The sequence below is a fragment of the Pseudorasbora parva genome, chromosome 8 (assembly GCF_024679245.1).
Source record: "Pseudorasbora parva isolate DD20220531a chromosome 8, ASM2467924v1, whole genome shotgun sequence".
Taxonomy (NCBI): domain Eukaryota; kingdom Metazoa; phylum Chordata; class Actinopteri; order Cypriniformes; family Gobionidae; genus Pseudorasbora; species Pseudorasbora parva.
Window position 1 is genome coordinate 36,268,585 of NC_090179.1, and position 19,800 is coordinate 36,288,384.

The following is a 19,800-nucleotide window of genomic DNA, read 5'->3' on the forward strand; positions in this document are numbered from 1 at the left end:
TCGCCCTCAAGTTGATCCATACCTGTATGAATTCCTTTCTTCTGCTGAACACAAAGGAAGATATTTGGAAGAATGTTTGTAACCAAGCAGATCTCGGCAGCCATTATACTACCATATTATTTTTTCTTACCCCCCATGATGGTAGTCGATGGCTACCAAGATTGGTTAAAAACATTCTTCCAAATATCTTTCCGTTCAGTAGAAGAAAGGAATGTATACAGGTTTGAAACAAGTAAATGATGTGAATGGGTGAGTAAAAGTACTTCATCTTTAAAAACATGACATTTTGGCCAAATGTCAGAAAAAAGTACCTGCACAGCTATAGTAAACTTTATAACCTGTAAGTTGAAATGTAAGGCGCCCCTTACATGACATGCAAGAAGGTAAAAAGGTAAATAGTGCACACGATTTAGCAAATCGAGGAAACTAATTAGTAAAAAAGTGCGCACGATTTATAAATCGAGGGAACGAAATAGTAAATCATGCGCACGATTTAGCCTACTAGTTTTTTACTGCATGTCATGTGTGGGGCTCCGTAAAAAATTAAATCAAAACAAAACAAAACATGCATCGCTGACATTCTCCGAAATTTGCTGGTCAAAAACCTTCTCACACCATTTATACTTGATTGTGGTCAAATGTTAATAATGTAGCGCAGTGCACACGTGCAAGTGTCTGGTCATATATAAATTCATTCATTCATGTAGGTTATTTCTTATTTCCTGGTTTTATCTTTGAACTTGAAAAGTGTTGTTTTTGTTTTGTTTGTTTTGTTTGGATAATTTGGCATGCAGTTTTCATACTCTATATGATTATACTATTTGCCCGCCCTGTTTTATGAAGGCCCACCCGTTTGAACGTTCCTGGCCTCACCTCGCATTTACAGGCATCTTCACACCCTGCAAGTCTTTGACTCAGCGTTTGAATGCTTGGAGATTTATCTTGCACTCAGAATGAATAAAAGTATAAGATTAATTGATGATAGTGAATCCCCCCATCAAACCACTTCATGTAAAGCCATGTACATTTGAATAACAGTAGCAGAAATGACATCCATATCGTACAGTGTTGTTTTCCACTAGTTTCTGACATCTGCTGTACTTAGTCAAGCATTCATCAATCAGTTGTGTAGCGCACTCAATAAGTGCTGGGGTTGAGATGAAGATTTGTCTTTGAAAACTGCTTCATGAATAAAATACAGAAACATTAAAGCCCCAAAAGGCATTAACTTCAATATACCAAACACCCATTTTTTGGCAGTTCTGTTTTTCAAGCTTCGGGCCAATTTCTCTAAAATAAATCTGCAATCCACCAAAAACTACATCATTTATTACCCTTAATAACGGCCATACATCCAAGAGCCTATTGGAAACATTCACGTCAACTGCAATCTCAGCACTAAACCCCCTCCATCCCCCATGTATAGCAATTTTCCACACATTATTTTTCTTTCTTTCCCAGTGCTTCTTCTGAAAAACTAAAATACAGATAAAAAATGATGTGTAGTGAAGCTTGCAACGGCATTACCCGAAGGACTTGGCTGTGCTCCAGAGACAATGCTGATGAATTAGACTGCATGGAGGGAGAGGAGTTGCATTTAGTGATGGAACTGCACAGATATTGCTCTCCAGTGTTGATAATTCTTATCAGTGCTGTATTTTCTTATGGTATGGGGAAATTTTAATAAAGTAAAAACGGTTGCTTTGCATTTTAATCCATATAGTCTTTGATCTATGCATTGATGATGTGATGAGATGCTGTATCCGTCTCTTGGCTCTCTTGGCTCTTGGCTCTCTGCCTCAGGAGCATTTGGAGGAGCTTTAGTAATGTGCTCAAGGAGGCAGCCTTTGCTGCCAGTCGGGCCAGTGCATTCAGTCAGATCCTTCAGGTCTGCGCCAGCAGCGCTTGGCAAAAACTCATAGTCTGCTTGCAAACCGAACCCCTCTTTCTGCCTTAGATAACTGATTAAAGCTTAGAATTTCAGGGCGCTGCATTATAAATGTTTCTAAAAGGGATTTTAGATCTGGGGAATTCAACACCTCCAACTTGTGCTCCTCAAACCATTCCTGAACACTGCAAAAAATGCTTTTCTTACTTAGTATTTTTGTCTTGTTTCTAGTCAAAATTTCTAAATAAATAAAATAAAATAATCTGCCAGTGGGGTAAGCAAAATAATGTTGTTTTAAGATTATTTTTCTTACTCCACTGGCAGATTATTTTGCTTATTTTAAGCAAAAACTTAATTTTGAGTTATTTTTCCCCAAAACAAGACAATTACTTTTGCTTGTCTAGTAAATACTTCTTGTTTAAAGAATTTTTAGATGTTTGGACTAGAAACAAAACAAAAATACTAATTAAGAAAACCAGTAAACCATTTTTTCTTTGTGGCAGGGCACATTATTCTGCTGTAAGAGGGCCCAGCCACCAGGGAATACCATTTCCTTGAAAGGGTGCACATGGTCTGCAGAAATGCTTAGGTAGGTGGTACGTGTCAAAGTAATGATTATATTTACGATAAAACATGGCTATTACTGTTTCACCCAATGGTTCTGTGTATCACTGCAAAACACCCTTAGCAACCACTCTTAGCAACGTAAACATGTTTGTTCTCATTGATATTGTTCATTGAAGGTTACTGTATTATTTATAAGAGTATTGTGTGAGAGAGAGATATTGAGTGTTCAAGTGCATTACCTGCATTCAGATTTAGCATTTTCCTTCAGGTCTGTCCTATGTTCATAATAAAAAATCTGAATGTCAGCTGCGATATCTTATCCTTTGAACAGTTAAAGGGTTTTCCTGTGTCCTGACTGACAGCGCTAGTTTGTCAGTTGGGTCTTGTTCCTGTGTTCACAGGTTTCAGTCATTTCAATATAAAAGCCTTCTCTACCCAAGTCTTTGTATGAAATGTAACTAAAGTCAGGGACTATTTTTTTTTTTTCACCAGGAAGGCTTTTAGTGATTTTGCTTCATGAAAGTTGCATTGATACATATTTTTTGGCTTTAATATTTGAATTGCTGCAGGACAAGTAGAATGCGACAAAAAGCCCAAGTCATTTTAACTTGTGTGTGTCGTGATTTAGGAATGCCATGTAATGCGTAAGATGCTGCAAAAGACGTGCCTGTGTTTAAATTGAAAACTAATGGAAAAACTTGTTCTGTGTGAACGACTCCTAAGTCCAGTCTTGTGCATGATCCTACAGAAATCAGTCGTGGTTTCAACCATTATACTAAATTGATGTTGATTTAATTTTGATGCTTGTGTAATATTTATAAGAAAATAACATTTTCTAACAAATATTGTTAACAGGGTGGCAAAAAATGCAGACCTTATAAAAATACATGTAAAATAAATCTGATGGCCTCCCGACGATCAACATTTTCTGAAGGTTAAGAACCTCTCTTGTTGAAAAAACAAGCGAGAAATACAGCAAGAGATGAGTTTGCCTGCTTAAAACTGATTTGAGTTTAGCACTGTGATCTGAACTGTTCAGACGCCCCTCAGGGTCAGTGAGGCTGAAGTGTGAATGTTGCATGTTACTCACTCATTACTAGGCAGAAAATCTGTGCTCCTTAATATGAGCTGACAAGTGAGACATAGTCTGTGTGGGTGTGTATATTGTGTGTTTGTATGTTCCCTATAGTCTTTGTCCACTCAGAGGGAAAGTGAACTTGATCACCCTTTAATCCTATAAGCATTATAAGGGCCCATTAGAATGGAGGTGAAGACACATAATCATTATTGTCATTTGAGACCAAGGAGGTCCATAATACATGTCTGATAGCATTTTTAATGCACTGTAAACCCTAAAAGGTTTTAGTTAGTACTAACACTTTAAATTTTGCTTTTTGTAAGCATGTTTTACTAATTTGTTTACTCGTTTTAAGTAAATCGTGCACAAATTATTAAATCATGGACATACTAAAATGAGAGAATGAGTTCTTAATTCATGGAAAATGGGAATAAATTTAAAAGGCACAATATATATGATTTTTGGATTAAAATGTCCAAAAACCGCTTGAACAATGTTATATATATTTTGTTGATTTGTGTACTTGCATTATCCCAAATGTTTCCAAGAATGTTTAAATCCACAGAATTAAGCAATTTTAACCAGGATATGAACAGTGTTACTGCGGCGCCCATCAATGACATTATATCTGCGTTATTACCCTTAATTTCTGTGAGTTTTATTTTGTAGAAACCATGGAAACACCAAAGACGCTTTATTATATTATGTGTTTTATTGGACAGGTAAGCAACAGTTTGGACACATTCTTCCACAGAAAACTAGCCCAACACAGTTTGTCTTATTATGTGAATCTGATTTTCTTGATTTATCACGAGTACATGTTATACCCGAGCCTGCAACACGAATTCTGAAAACTGTAGCCGACGCGTTTTGTTGCCCCAGGTTTCTGGAACAGTATAGGTCATAAAGCCCACCCTCTCCATGTATTCTAGGACATAAGACAAAATAAACAATCAAATTACACGTCAAATACAATTTTTTCAAATGTGGTTTCTGTCATTTTAGGCTGTTAAATCAGATGTTAGTTTGTTTGTTCTTTTAAATAAGTTTAGTTTTAGTTAGTTATTTGATGCTATTAAAATGGGGGTGTGACGTTATGATTGACAGCTGAGATTGACAGCTTTTTTGAGCAATGTAGTCCCTGAGGCAATAATGGACATTTTTCTAGAACTTCGGGAGGAGATTAGAACTTTAACTTTAATCTCTACATTTCCATAACTGTTTATATCACAAAAACGTGACTTGAGACCCAAAATGCCAGTGCCATATTTGAACACTGGCGGGTTCACTTGCGTCAACGGAAGAAAGTCGTCCATCTTTATTTTATTTTTTAATACAGTTTATGGTTTTACCATGCCTAATATCAATCTATCTTACTGCAGTGTGAACAAGTGTCACATAGTATCCGCAGAGTGAACGCACAGAGTAGCATTATAACAATTTTCAACACACTTAAATGTATCTTATATGATAAAACAGCGCTGCGTTCCCCAATACGCATGAGCAGAAGAAGCAGAAGCGGCCGTCTGAGGCATAATAAAAGCTCCACTGCCCTCGAGCCGTGTGTCTGTCGTGCTTGTCTCTCATTTAGCAATCACTCCAGCGTCCCCATTCAGCCCCACCCTGCTTCATACTACAGTAATGTTTTCTATAACGTTTTTTTATTATTATTATCAAAAACAATAACATTTCAATAATAATAATCTCATTCATTTTGCTAATTACACTGTTTGGTTTTACAGTCTGGCCAACAATAGTGAAAGATGCCCTGTTCCCCTATAACGGTGTAGTTACAGTTTCTACCAGCAGGGGTAACTTGTTTGAGACAATATGAAGTATTGTTTCGTATTCAAATGTGAAGAATCAGATACACATCTGAGTATATCCTCACATTACATCTGTATGTGCTGAGTGAAGTTAATGTGCCTTCCTGCAATCAGGACCATTTCAGGAAGTCTCGAGAGGTCCGGTGGGGCTGCAGAAACTGAGCACAGGAAGTGAGTGATTGATGAAGTGCGCTTTAACGTGGAGAGAATCTAATAAACACTCATTCACCGCGGCACACATCCTGCACTTTAGAGAACTGTGGGGGCCGCTGTGAACAGACAGGAAAGCTGAGTGGACAACTTTTGAAGCTTTATCACCCATGTCAGTAAGAAGTGCCTAAGTAAGATGAAGCTAAAGCAATCCTTCTCCTCTCTGAAGATCAGATTGGATGGACTTGCTTTGGTGTAATGGAATGACACTGAGTCAGTGAAATCTCAGTGAGATCAGTGCGGTTTCCCAGCTCATGGTGGTCTGTAGATCACAGGCACTTGTGTAGCTCAGCAAAGACAGGTGCTGTTAGCGATAGCTCAGGACTCTGCATCTGCTGCTGACAGGGAAACTGTCCCGCTCGGCTGTAAACCTGCAGCAGGTTTGGAGGCCAGGAGACTCATTCCGCTCCACTCGCAGGATATGAATAGGGCAGGAAGTTGTAATCCTAGATCGCAAAATTGCCAGCCAGAGAAGAATCTGAATGGTGAACTGACAGACAGAGGGTTAAATGACAAATGGAGAGTAACAGTCATAGTGAGTGACATAAATGGAGAGGTAGTTAATGTACACTATCTAGCATATAGTGGACAATTTTATCTAACTGGTTGTTTCTTAACAACAGGCAGGTTCATGGAGGGTTTTTTTTTGGGGGGGGGGGGGGGGGCAGTATGAATGTCATATTAAAACATTTTTATCATTCACTCATATATTTCTTTTCTTTTTTGGCAATATTTTTTTTAATGCCTTTTAATGTTTTTTTTGTTTTTTTTACCTTTGTTCCTGACCTAAAATAGCCATTGTATAACTATTATAAGAGAAACTATTTTCTATTTTAACCATGATAAATGCAAAGAGTGAAATAAATATAAACAATTTTTTTAAAAAGAAGTCTCTTATGCTCACCAAAAGCTGCATATGGATCAATGACATGACGTGCATATTTTTGTGTCCAAGTGCATTATTTCCTTTTAAAGTAATTTGATAAATTTCTGACATATATCACTTTATTCTATGAAGATTGTTTATGTTGAATTAATTTTTAGTTCATTTAAATAATACATGTTATTTTATGTTTTGTTATCTTAAACCCCAAAAATGTCAGTTGCTGTACTGAACAAATGAACAGATTTAAGAATTTTTTTTTAAAAAAATACTATGGCATCATTTAGGTTTGAAATCTTTTATATAAACACATTTTATACATATAATAATAATAATAATAATAATAATAATAATAATAATAATAATACATTTTATTTATAATGTACTTTATATTAAACAATATTTCAAAGTGCTACAGAATTGAAAACGATCAACAACAATATATAAATAAATAAGTAAATAAAATAAATAAAACTGAAAAATTAAGAAGTAACAAATCAATTAAAAGCTCTGCTAAAAAGGTGGGTTTTAAGACCACGCTTAAAAGCATTTACAGTCTGTGGGGTCCGCGGAGGTGGTCAGGGAAAATAATCAGTATAGTTTTAAAGGAGTGGTTGCATGCGATTTCACTTTTTTAACTTTTGTTAGTGTGTAATGTTGCTGCTTGATCATAAACAGTATCTGCAAAGTTACAGCGCTGAACATTCAATACAAATGGAGATATTGTCTTTTAAAGTTACGTCAGTTTATTGCCTACAAAAACGGCCGGTTTGGACTACAGCGAGCTTCTTCCTAGGTTGGTGACATCATAAACCCTTGCTAGTCTCCGCAGATGTGGCTTCTGCCTGTAATGGTAAGGGGCGTGGCGTTTCCGGACAACCTGTGCTTGGCACTTCAGCCAATAAAAATACAGGAAACTACATTTGGCCATCTAACCAATCTAAGACCATTGTGTTTTTCTGAGGGATGGGCTTCATAGAAGCAGGAAGCAAACGAGCCGTTCAAAGGACAGTGGAGACAGCGGTGTGGAATAAAGGTCAAACAGAAGAGAAAAATATGGCGTAAAAAAAGGAAAAGAAGTATTAAGACATGTTATTAAAGCTTTTGAGGTCATTAAAAAACTTTTTTTTTCTCCAGTATTTGTATATTTTTAAATGTCAGGGTGGTACAACTCCAAACATGGCTCTTTTATTATGAATTGATAATAACAGTACCGCCTTACATAAAAACAGTCCAAAATTAATTTCAACACTTTGAAACGTTATTCAACAACTGAAACTTGTTTAATCACATTGTTCATGACTCAAAAATATACTATACGCCAGTTTTGAAAACTTTTTTTTTTTGTCAATGACCTGAGAGTACAAACTATAATGTGAAATGTTATTAAAATTTTGAATGTGTTACCTATTTGAATATATTTCATAAGTTGAATTTTCAGCATTGTTACTCCGGTCTTCAGTGTCACATGATCTTTCAGAAATCATTCATTCTAATATGCTGACTTGCTCAAACAACATTGAAACAACAGTTGTGCTGCTTTTCTTTTCTTTTTTCTTGTGCAAATCATGATGCATTTTTTCAGGATTAGTTAAAGAATAGAACATTTAAAAGAGCAGTTTGGAGTATTTTTTTTATTTTTTTTGTGTGAAAAATAACATTTTTAATATCAATATATTTTGATCAATTTAATGCATCCTTACTAAATAAATTAATTATGTTCTTTGCAAGTTCTGAAATAGTTCAACACATCCAACTATTTCCCCCACTATTTAAGTTTTATGAAAAGAACATTTGGTTACCAGGGAGACCAAATTCTTAGTGAAGAGCTTGAGATGAAATATGAGATTTAAAAAATTTACTTTTTTTTTAATCAAATTTTTTAAAAAGCTGTAATTTGTCAGATTATGCAAAAAGTGTGAAAATATATATGTGAGAGTATATATTTTTTGTGTGTTTAGGATAAATAAAAATCTATCTTTGAAATAAGCCTCAGTAAGGTAAAGTTGTTTATTTTAAGCCAACAATGTTAAAAAATGTAGGCTATAATAAAATTGGGGGATGTAGTGGTATAAATAAATTGTTTGATGAGGCATAGAAAAAAATATTATTCTCCTTTGATTCATGTATTTTGTACTGTTAGTAGACAAATAAAATAAACGTACAAGTTAAAAGTTGATTATAAGGGACTTTAATTCTAGAGTGCAGATATTAAAGTAAAATATAACTTATTTTTTAAGGAAAGACATTTCTGCATCATAAATGTATTCGAAAATCACGTAAAGATTTAAGTAATGCATGGTTTAGCACCTTCACAGACAGCATGTCCTGAACAAGCTCATTACAGCCAGTGATCTGACTGACGACCATACGCTAAGCTCATTTAACCAGTGACTTCAACTAGCTTTATCCTTCGTGTCAGCCAGAAAACAGGCCTCACTAAACACACTCACACAGCCAATCCGCTGCTGCTGATGTGTTGCATCGTGGCAGTGTGTGCAGAAGCATTCATAATTACTTCAGGAGTTAATTAATTTACATGAGGGCCAGTCTAGTGGGCGGAGGTGGCACTCTGCCTGTCACGGCGCTGAGGCGAATGCTAGCGACTGCAGCGTGCTGGTAATGAGCTCTCTGCTACAGAGCGATAAGCCAGTTACAATTCACCCAATTAAACACTGGAAGAGCATGCGGAGGGTCTGGCCTGTCGCTCCAACACCTCGTGTGCAAGCTTGCAGGCTACTGGTGTCCTTTGCACCCTTCTTTGGGGCGTACGGAGGACACGGGCCACTGCTGCCGACTATGATCCCCTCATTAACCATGTTAGCATTCACCTTAGGCGCAGCTTCGGCAGCTTTTGGCCTGTTGGTCGCGGTGGATGTGCCCTGTCACGATGATGTCACAGCTGAGGGGGTATTTATAGACTTGGAGAAACCAGAATGTCAACCAACATTATTAGGACGAGTGAGTCACTGGCAGAAGAGACGAGAAGAGCACGTGTCCCTGGAGATAAACTATTTCTTTGAGTTTACTTCTGGATTCACTCTTACTTTGTGGATTAAGTATTACCCAGAATGCTTTACTGAATAAAGATCTCATTACGACTTCCATAACTAGTTAGTTTCAAATGACTCTTTTCAGAGAAATAAATGAGATATATTATAGATGTGGTCATATGTAATGCATGGTTCTAGAGCACATACGTTTGACAACATTTTACACATGAACAGCTTTAGAGATTCAGTTTTATTTCATCAGTGACATTAATTAAATATGTTCAAAGCATTCACATTTACCTAATTTCTGGGTCATATTCAACTGGTTTTCTCGTAAAAAACATATTTTTTACTCACATCTGACACAGATCGGAATTTGTTACACACGTGTAAACAAACATTTCAGAGAAGATACAAAAAAAATTCTCTGATTTTTCTCAGCCACTTACAAATGTGCTTTTAAATCAGATATAAATCTGATATCTGCACATCCGACCTAAGTCTAACACACGAATATCCGATTCCCCTTTGAATTCCAAGCTAGCGGAAGGTGAGGCCGACACGTTTGCCCACAAAGATAGCTTTTTAATATTGTATTCGGAAGCATATGTGTATGCGCTCGCTCAAAGCTTTTTATCTCTGCCCAGTGATTTATTTTTTATTTTTTAAATGAAACCGCTTCACTGAAAGCTACATTATATTTCTCAGCAATGAGGTGATAAATTCGCTTTAATTAAACAAACAAGCTCCCTAGGCTACATGTACGCTCTCTCTCTCTCTCTCTCTCTCTCTCTCTCTCTCTCTCTCTCTCTCTCTCTCTCTCTCTCTCTCTCTCTCTCTCTCTCTCTCTCTCTCTCTCTCTGTCATTAATTCATTCAAATTCATATAAAAAAATGCAGTCTTGCAACGCTACTTTAATTCACTTCAGAATTCTAGGCCTGCAAAACATCCATGACAGCTGTTATCTTGTCCATAGTGGAAAATAATCATGACCACCCGACATATAAAATAATTGAATAGCCATTCAAAACCGGGGGATCTGCCATGTGCATAGTAAAGTGATCTCTGACAATCATTTTGGGTGGGAATTAATGTAAACAGATTTTGGATACCAGTCGTGTCTAAAGTGAATAAACACGGCCAAAAAATCGGACATGATAAAGAGATCAAATCTGTGCATTGAGACTTGCTGTGTAAACGCATGACAATGACCAGAACAAAATAGTTTAAAATATAATGGTATAATGTTACTAAACAAATATATTTATAATTTAAACAATGGATTGTTAAGATAAATGCCACCAAAATACTTGTATTCAGCAAGGATGCATTAATTTGATCAAAAGTGACAGATATATAGTTACACAAGATTTCTGTTTCAAATAAGTGTTGTTCTTTTGAACTGTCTACCCCCCCCCCCCCAAAATACAAATAATTTCTGTTTCTGTTAAAATATTTAGCAGCATAACTGTTGTCACCATTGATAATAAGAAATGTTTCTAAATCAGCATATTAGAATGATTTCTGAAGGATCATATGGCACTGACTGGTGTAATGATGTTGGAAATTCAGCTTTGCATCACCAGAATAAATTGGTTTAAAATGTATTCAAATAAGCATTGTATTTTTAATTAAATAAATCCAGCTTTGGTGAGCAGAAACATAAAAAATCTTACAGACCCCAAACTTTTGAATTGAATGTATATAATGTTTAAAATGCTGTCACCATGTCCATGCTTGTATGTTTTAGACATTGAACCTCTATTAAATAAACCAGGAAACTTACATGTGAAATTACAAAGAAACTCATTTTCTTTCATATAGGCAGGACAGCGCAGTTTGAGACATTAATAAAACCTCTTCTGAACCCTAGAGAAGGCTCATTTGAGATTTACTAGGACATTTTTCTCAGGAGACACATCTAAGCAGAAGACTTTTCTCTCCATGTAATCTAATTTCTTACTAGGAAAAAGAACAATATATCGAGAGATCTCATTTGAGGTTTTTTGCCTCCTATAAGTAGGACTTTTATTAAACTTTTGTCTATTGTATCATGTTCCCACTTGTAGCATTGGATTAAAGAGTACTTATAGCCCAGACAAGTGCGGGATTTGCTGTCTAGCCACTCAGTGGGACACACACACACGTGAACACACAGCTGCAGCAGTGCTGATATAGCTGGCCTCTTCTCTGCATGTGATTCAGTGCCATGGTGAAAATGTTCTGGCTGATTAAACCGTCTAGATTATGTTTCATTGTCAAAACGCTTGAAACACAACTCTTCAACCACACACAACTTGTGTTTTCATTACTATATTGGGGACACGGTTATGTCCCAAAGGGGACTTGGCTTATATGAATAATTTACTTGAAATTCAACATGTTAGCCCTTTCACGTGACAGCTCTTCATTTAGACAATAGAAAACTGCAATGTGAGGCTCATGGATATGCACAATGATGTTTCCGGTGGTCATTTATTCTTTAGGCATCAAATGGATCGCATTTCAGTGACTTTGTAAAGCCTGCGAATTAACCTTAATACCACTGCAATATATTATTCCAGAATAACCTTATAGATTCAACATGTGTGTGTGTGTGTGTGTAGGAGGGACCTCCTCTCTTCAGTCAACATCAGTCTAGGCCCCTTTACCTTCAGCGCTTGGTTATGAAATATAGGCAGAGAGACTTATAAATGGAAAATTGCTGGCAGCATGTTACACAGCACACCTGCTGCCTGTTGGACCTTGTCACCATTGCCATAAATTAACTATTGTGTTTTTCATTTTTCCATGATTGCATGCATCATGTGTCCTATGAGCTAACACAGCTGGCTCATAACCGATGAGCACCTAAACTCATTAAATTGACATCACACTTACAAATGATTAGAGTAAAAGAGTATGCGTATTTAGCCTGATGTGCAGAGGTGAAGTGCATCTATCCACCATAAAAGATATCCACACGGCTCCGGGGGGTTAAGAAAGACCTTCTGAAGCAAAGCGAGGCGTTTGTGTGAGAAAAATATCCATGTTTAAAACTTTATAAACTAAAATAACTAGCTTCTGACATATGGCTGTACTCAGATTTATGGCGAAAGAGTGACCCCTGACCTGAGGCACGACATAGGATAGAGCAAAACAAAACACCGGTCACAAATTAGAAGCACAAGACAAGAATTGTTAAAACTAGAATTTTTAACCCTCTGGGGTTCTTCGGTCATTTCTGACCCGAATTTTTTTTTGAAAGAAATGTTAAAAATCGTAGCTTCATCTGAATGGTACGAAACTTGGTGAGGGTATTGGTACTTGGTATATGGACAGAAAAAAAAATTGGGGACAGGATTGGAAAAGTCTAAGTGGTCGTAAAAAAAATAGTCACACTCGGGGCCTTCGGGTCAAAAAAGACCCCCATAGGAAATGAATGGGAAATTGGCAAAAATATGAAAATACAGAGTTTTTTGTGCATATAATCTACAAATCAGCCAGGATGCAGAAAAAAAGGACTCAACAGTGAAGGGGTGAATCTCTAAAACATCAAGAGTGCAAAACAGACAAACAAAAACTCACACACACACACACACACAGGTTCTGTAATGCACTCTAGTGGTAAAAATGTGCTATTGCGTGATAAAAATGCTCACTGTGTCCACCAGATGGCACCAATCAAATAAAAAAAAATGCTTTCATGAGGCCTAGGCTTGACTCTAAAATGAAATACAGCTTTAATAAAAAAAGGAAAAAAATAAAAAATAAAATTCTATTATATTCAATGGGAAAAAATGGGTCATAATTATTGCATAAATATTATTTATAAATCATAAAATTATCTCAAAACACCAAAAAAGAAAAGAAAAAATATTATTGAACAAAAATATATTTCATTGATTTTACTCAATTTTTTTTTTTTTTTATTCCCGACCTCCGGGTCCTTTTAGACCCGAAGGTCCTGAGTGTGACCCATAAATGAAGAACCCCAGAGGGTTAAAGAGAAATGCTAGAAGATTTTGATATAAGAGAAGAGGGGCATGAGTTTGTTGCCCAGCCCTATTTGTTTGAACGGCGAGAGGCGTCAAGGTTTACGAGACTGGAGAAACGACAGAGCTGCACTACTAAGTGCTAAAAGATTGCAATCTCGATTCTCACTCGCATCTTATTCCTAAATTACATAGATTCAGCTGTTTCACGTCACAAAAATGAGCGCATGTTGAGGCTGCCCATGCTAATGAATGTGAAGGTAGGCCGTAACCAAGCGGCAAACTCCCGCAATATCTCTTGAAGCTAATATTGAAGTAATGTAAACTGCAATTCCTCAACTGGACACTAGGGTCAGGCTCCAGATGCGAGCAGAATCTCATTGAGCCCCATGTTAAAATTCCCAACTTTACAGCAGAAAAAAAAATTATTTTACAGCCTGGTACAAATTGTGGTTTTGGTCTGTCGGCTAATTTTGCCCTTTATGACAACTGTGAAGGGGGTGAGTTTTGAACTCAATCGTTTACAATAAAGCCTTAAAGTTCTGCATAATTAAGGGCGTGGTTACTTCGGGTGACAGCCATTTATCCGCCGTCTCTAGTCATTGCGTCACCTCAGCTCCGTCTACATCCCGCCTTTTTGCCCATTTTCTGTTATCCGGGAGTGACACGCGATGACTCGCTCACAAGTTGGCAACAGCCAGTTCGTCTCTACTTTACGCTTCAGAACGGCTTGTCGGAATCCTATGGGTGACGTCACGGACACTACGTCCATATTTTTTTTACAGTCTATGGCCATAACGCTTCTGATGTGAGCAGGCAGGGAATCCCAGGGAGTAGGCAAGAACCAACACGAGACAACACTCAAGACAACGAAAGACATCAAAACAAATCAAAACTGGCAAAACTAGAACATCAGAAAACAAATGAGAAACGACATATAACTGGAGCTAGAAAAGGGAAAAATTAAAGACTAGATAACAAATAGTTTTGCCAGTTTTTAGTATTTTTTTTCCCCCAGTGTGTTGTTTCCTGCCTACTCCCTGGGATTCCCTGCCTGCTGGTTCTTTCTGCCTGGCAGCTAGACTGGTCTGTGAGCAGCACGTACCTGGTCTGTTTCATTGCGCCCTGCCCTGTCTTAACCACTGCTATTTACCTGGCCTGGTCCTCAGTGGTTCTTCGACCTGATGTGTCCTGGAGCTGGTTACAGCTGTCACCCTCATTTGTCCTGTCATTGTCCCCCGTTGGCCCTTCTGTTTGGACTGTCACTCCTCTACTACCTTCTTGTGTAGGGTTGTAACGATATATCGGTAATCGATATATCGGAATAAAAATGTGACGATATGTACCGTTGATGTAAACGATATGATTCGCGATAGTTGTTTTTTTCTCCAATGCTCAACTTGCTGTATAAGGTATATAAGGTATAATTCACCCAAAAATATCAATTCTGTCATCATGTACTCACCTTTTGGAAGTTTTGTTTAACTTCCAAACACAAATGAAGATTATTTATGAAACCTGAGATTAATGGCCCTCCATTTAAAGTCCATTCCTCTCAAACTTAAAAGATCCAATAAAGGCATCGTAAAAATAACCATTCCAGTGGTCTAATCCAAGTACTGTAGTAAACACTGACGTCCAAATGCTTGCGAGACGTGTGAAAACACCAGAGTGAGTAAATGCAGAATTTTCCCTTTTGGATGAGCTAAACATTTACAGTTTGAGAGTGGTCATTTTGTCACGCTTCCTTGTGATTAGAACAAGTGATGGGAATAACAGCGTTATAGATAAATGGCGTTACTAACAGCTTAAATGTTTTTCAGTAATGAGTAATCAAACGAATTACTTTTTCCCCGTTACAACGCCGTTATCGTCACTGAGAATAAAATGCGCTGTTACTATAATTAAGCTCACTGTGTGTGTGTGTGTGTGTGTGTGTGTGTGTGTGTGTGTGTGTGTGTGTGTGTGTGTGTGAGAGAGAGAGAGAGAGAGAGAGAGAGAGAGAGAGAGAGAGAGAGAGAGAGAGAGAGAGAGGTGGTTGGGAGACAACCACAACTGATGATGATTCATGATTGGCTTAGGTAGTCACACACACGTGCACTGTCGCTGTAGCTGTCGCACACACCAACGACCAGGCAGAGTCAGAGCTATGTCATGTCCAATGACTTCAAATGTAGCTTTCACAAACTGGAATTATGCACGTCTTTTTCCTCATTACTTTAGTACTGATATTTACAATAATGTCTTGAATTTAATAGGTGTCTCTCACATTGTCCCACAGCAACATTAAAATAGTGTAGATTAGTGTACAATGTTTTCTAATAATAATTTATTCTATTTAGAGTCCATTTAATTCATTTAACATTTAATATTGGGGGCATCCAAGTTATTTGACATATTTGAACATTTAAAAAAAAAGTGTAGCACAGTAGTTACTTTTCCTGGTAATTAGTTACTTTTATAATTATGTAACTCTGTTACTAATTGAGTTACTATGTGTGAGAAGTAACTATAACTAATTAGTTTTTAAAGTAACTTGACCAACACTGATTAGAACAGACTGATTGCACTAGGGATGCCCGGTATACCGGTACTGGAAAAATACCGGTATATATTTGATTTAAAACGGTACGATATCATGATTTTGCACATTTCGGTATATGCTGCTTTTCCGAAGTTCACCACTAGATGGCAGTGCGCTACCCAAACTGACCCGAAACAACCACCAAATGTGACAACAACATAGACGAACAAAATGGATAAAGCAGTTGAATCTCACTCAAGATGCCCAAAACGAATTAATAAAGAGAGGAGTAGAAGTGAAATGTGTAATTACTTTGCTTATAAAACTGATGAAGATCCATCACCTAGCCAAGAAGCATCTGTCATTATCCTGACTTTAAGACTTCTTAAGAGATCGACAGGTCAGTGAATCATACAAAACCATCTCATTTATTTTCTTTTTACACTGATCAACGCACATAGCCTAACATAAGATCGAATATCACAAAATCTCTTGTTTCAACCAATAACATTTAGATCTCATAATATTTGCATGCGTACTATTGCACTATTTACATTCGCATTTGTACATAATTCTGTGTATTTGACTGTTTAAGGAAACTTAATTTGTAATGTGCGAGCTCTAAGTTACAGGCGTGTGTGTGTCGTTATGAGCTCATATCTCCTGTAACTGTTATTACGAAATGCTATAAAATCGCTTGCATATTCAAATGATTTCCGTTATCCATCCCGAGACGAACGTGAAATGTTGAATCGGATTATGCAGATTGCTTTAGTGTAGGTGCGATGTCTTTTGAAACCAAAAGCAATTTGCTAATTTTGAGAGATTTTTGCTGCAATTATTTCTTACAAGAAAGTTTTCAAATGACTGATTTGATGTGATAAGCTTTGCTGATTAATTTACTAATAAACATTTGTGGTAATTTCCCACGTTAGAAACTCAAAACTTGCATAATTGTACTCATTCACGTGCAATATATCCACGCTAATATCAGACCGTGTGGTATCGATTTAATATCGGTACTTCGGTATTAGATTGGGGTATCGTACCGAAGCCAAAATTGTGGTATCGAGCACTGATCATCTGAAGCATACACACTGCCGGAACGGCACGCCTCAAAATCAAACGCAAACAACATTAGAGCGGCACTCCATATAGTGAAAGCACAAACATCATTTAAATCACACATTTAGTTTTGGTAGTATGATTATTCAAAGCATTTCTGATGGTTTATTCTTGTATGTATAGTGCATTAATAGCGGGAGAGGCAGGACATGGCAAGAACCCGGTTAGTCAGTGTGTGTTCGGCTTAAGACGGAGTTTCAGTGACATTAGCCTACTACATTAAACGATATATTTAATGTTGAATAATAATGCAATAGGGGAATATGTGTGGGTCCTGGTGATAATAAAATAGTAATATTATTTTAATAATAAATAAAAAAGGTAAATAAAAAAAAACTCTTATTTTGTATTAAAATATCGTGATACATATCGCTTCGTGAGTTATCGCAGTATAGCGGCTTGTATCAAAACGTGACATGAGTGTATCGTTCCACCCCTATTCTTGTGCCTTGTTTAACTGTCCTGCCAATAAATTGTCTTTGTTCACGCTGCATCTGGTCCTCAATTTTAGAGTACCTGACATTATCATGCCAAAACACTTTGTTATGACAGAAATGTTTTTTCATTATTCAAATTCTTAGGTTCAGCAAAGATGAGGAACACAAAACCTTTGTTTGTTTTTGCATTTCAGTTCTCCTGCATTTGAATGCAAATGAATGACGCACAACGCTAAACTATGCCCAATTCACCGTCGTCATACTCAACAATTACACCATGATCTATTTTGTTGCACCGTCGCTTCACATCACTTTTCCTGGATACTTTTATTCCATTCAACACCTTTATTTGCAGTTATTTCGACATATAAAAGCTTGAGGCACATAATGTGTCTGTCCTCACTGTGTTGTGACATAAAGTTCAAATCAATTTCCAGTCTATAGCTTTTTAATCCAACACACTCTTTTATTCCCCTCAAAGGACATCACAAGAAACCTTTTCAAAACACCTTTTACACACACATACACACACACACACACACAATCAGAAATGGCCCTGATCAATTAGCATTTAATTTCCACAGAGGAACACTGGATAACAAATTGCTACCATGCAGATACCTCAGTTTACCTCTACCAGAAGACAGTATTAGGCTACACTTTATTTCGATGGTCCACTTTAGACATTCTACTAACTATAAGTACCTTTGCAAGTACATGTCAACTAACTCTCGTTAGAGTATTAGTAGACTGTTGGGTTAGGATTAGGTGTAAGGGTTTGGGTAAGTGTAGATATTTTACCAAAAAAATGTCAAATTATCTAGAGTGGACCATCAAAATAAAGTAGAGATCTTTAATATCTCAGGAGACTTAATGTTTATCCTAAAATTTCTTATGAGAAATAAAACTAGGCCCAAAACAAGACGATTGTTGACATATTGAGTAGTGTTAAGAAAGTGAATGGCATCTCAGATTGGTGTGGTAGTATTTAATATTTGAGTAATGTAAAATAAGTCTCTGATGTCCCCAGAGTGTGTGTGTGAAATTTTAGAGTGTTAAAATTGTCACTTTTTGAGGGTGGGCAAAAACGTGCCGTTTTTGTGTGTCCCTTTGAATGCAAATGAGCTGCTGCTCATGGGGCGGAGCTTCAAGAACTCCAGTTAGCAGCTCTGATAACCTCATACAGATAGGCAATAAAACCATTCAGCCATTTATGTTCAAACCGGTGTCGGACAGTGATGTAGAGACTCAAGAAGAAGTGACAACATGTAGACTGCAACAAGATGTTCCTGAAAGGTTGACTATCTTCAAGTCAATGATTACAATATTTTGTCATGATAATCTATACATTTTCAATATAGCCTCACCCTCTTTGTTGTATGTTAAAAAAAAAAGCAATTTCTCTAAAAGAAAATGCCTCGCTTTCCTTTGAACTTTGAGCATCATAACTTTGCAGATATTGTTTATGCTCAAACAGCAACATTACACACTAATTAAAGTAATAAAAAAAAGTGAAATCATAATCAACCACCCCTTTAAGATAAATTTGACAAACTCATTACTGTTTATTAGGGGTGTGACAAGCTCTCGTGCCACAAGATGTCGCGAGATTAAAATATGACGAGATTCCTCATTAAGTGAAAAGCTGTCTCGCCATGACGGAGTGTGAGGGTGAAATTAGTATAGCAAATTATATCCACTGTCGTTTTGCTGTTTTTATAGAAATAAAAACATTTAATTCAGTTGGAAAACAGTTCAATTGTAAACTATCGTAAACGTCTGCTCTGCTCTGCACTGTGTGTGACTGTGTCTGCTGGAATCACAGTTCATTGATCACGTGACGAGAGTAAGGTGAGATGATTGACAGAACCATGGTGGAAGATTTCTCTCTATACACAGAGTATGTGTGATCGTGGATCAAAAGTGGATGTAAATGCCAGTTCCCTGATCGCAAATTAGACGACGTACAATAGCCAGTCTCCCAATATCAAAGCTTTCTTATACTGGGCTGTTTAGTTGTAACCACATCTTAGCTAGTCAGTGGAGCATTTGATAATTCTCAGAAAGTAGAACTGAATTGACATTCATTACAAGATGATTAGTTAAGGCATTTCAAAATGCACCTGCAGACTGTTTTTCCTGTCATGAATTTTGTCATTGAGGATTTCTTAAAAGTCTGGTCTCATTCTCGTGAACCCATCTCATGTCTCGTCTCGTGAGCTAATTGTCTCATCACACCCCTACTGTCATTGTAATCTCATCGCTGTACTGTATGGGAGAAACTTTTGTGTCATT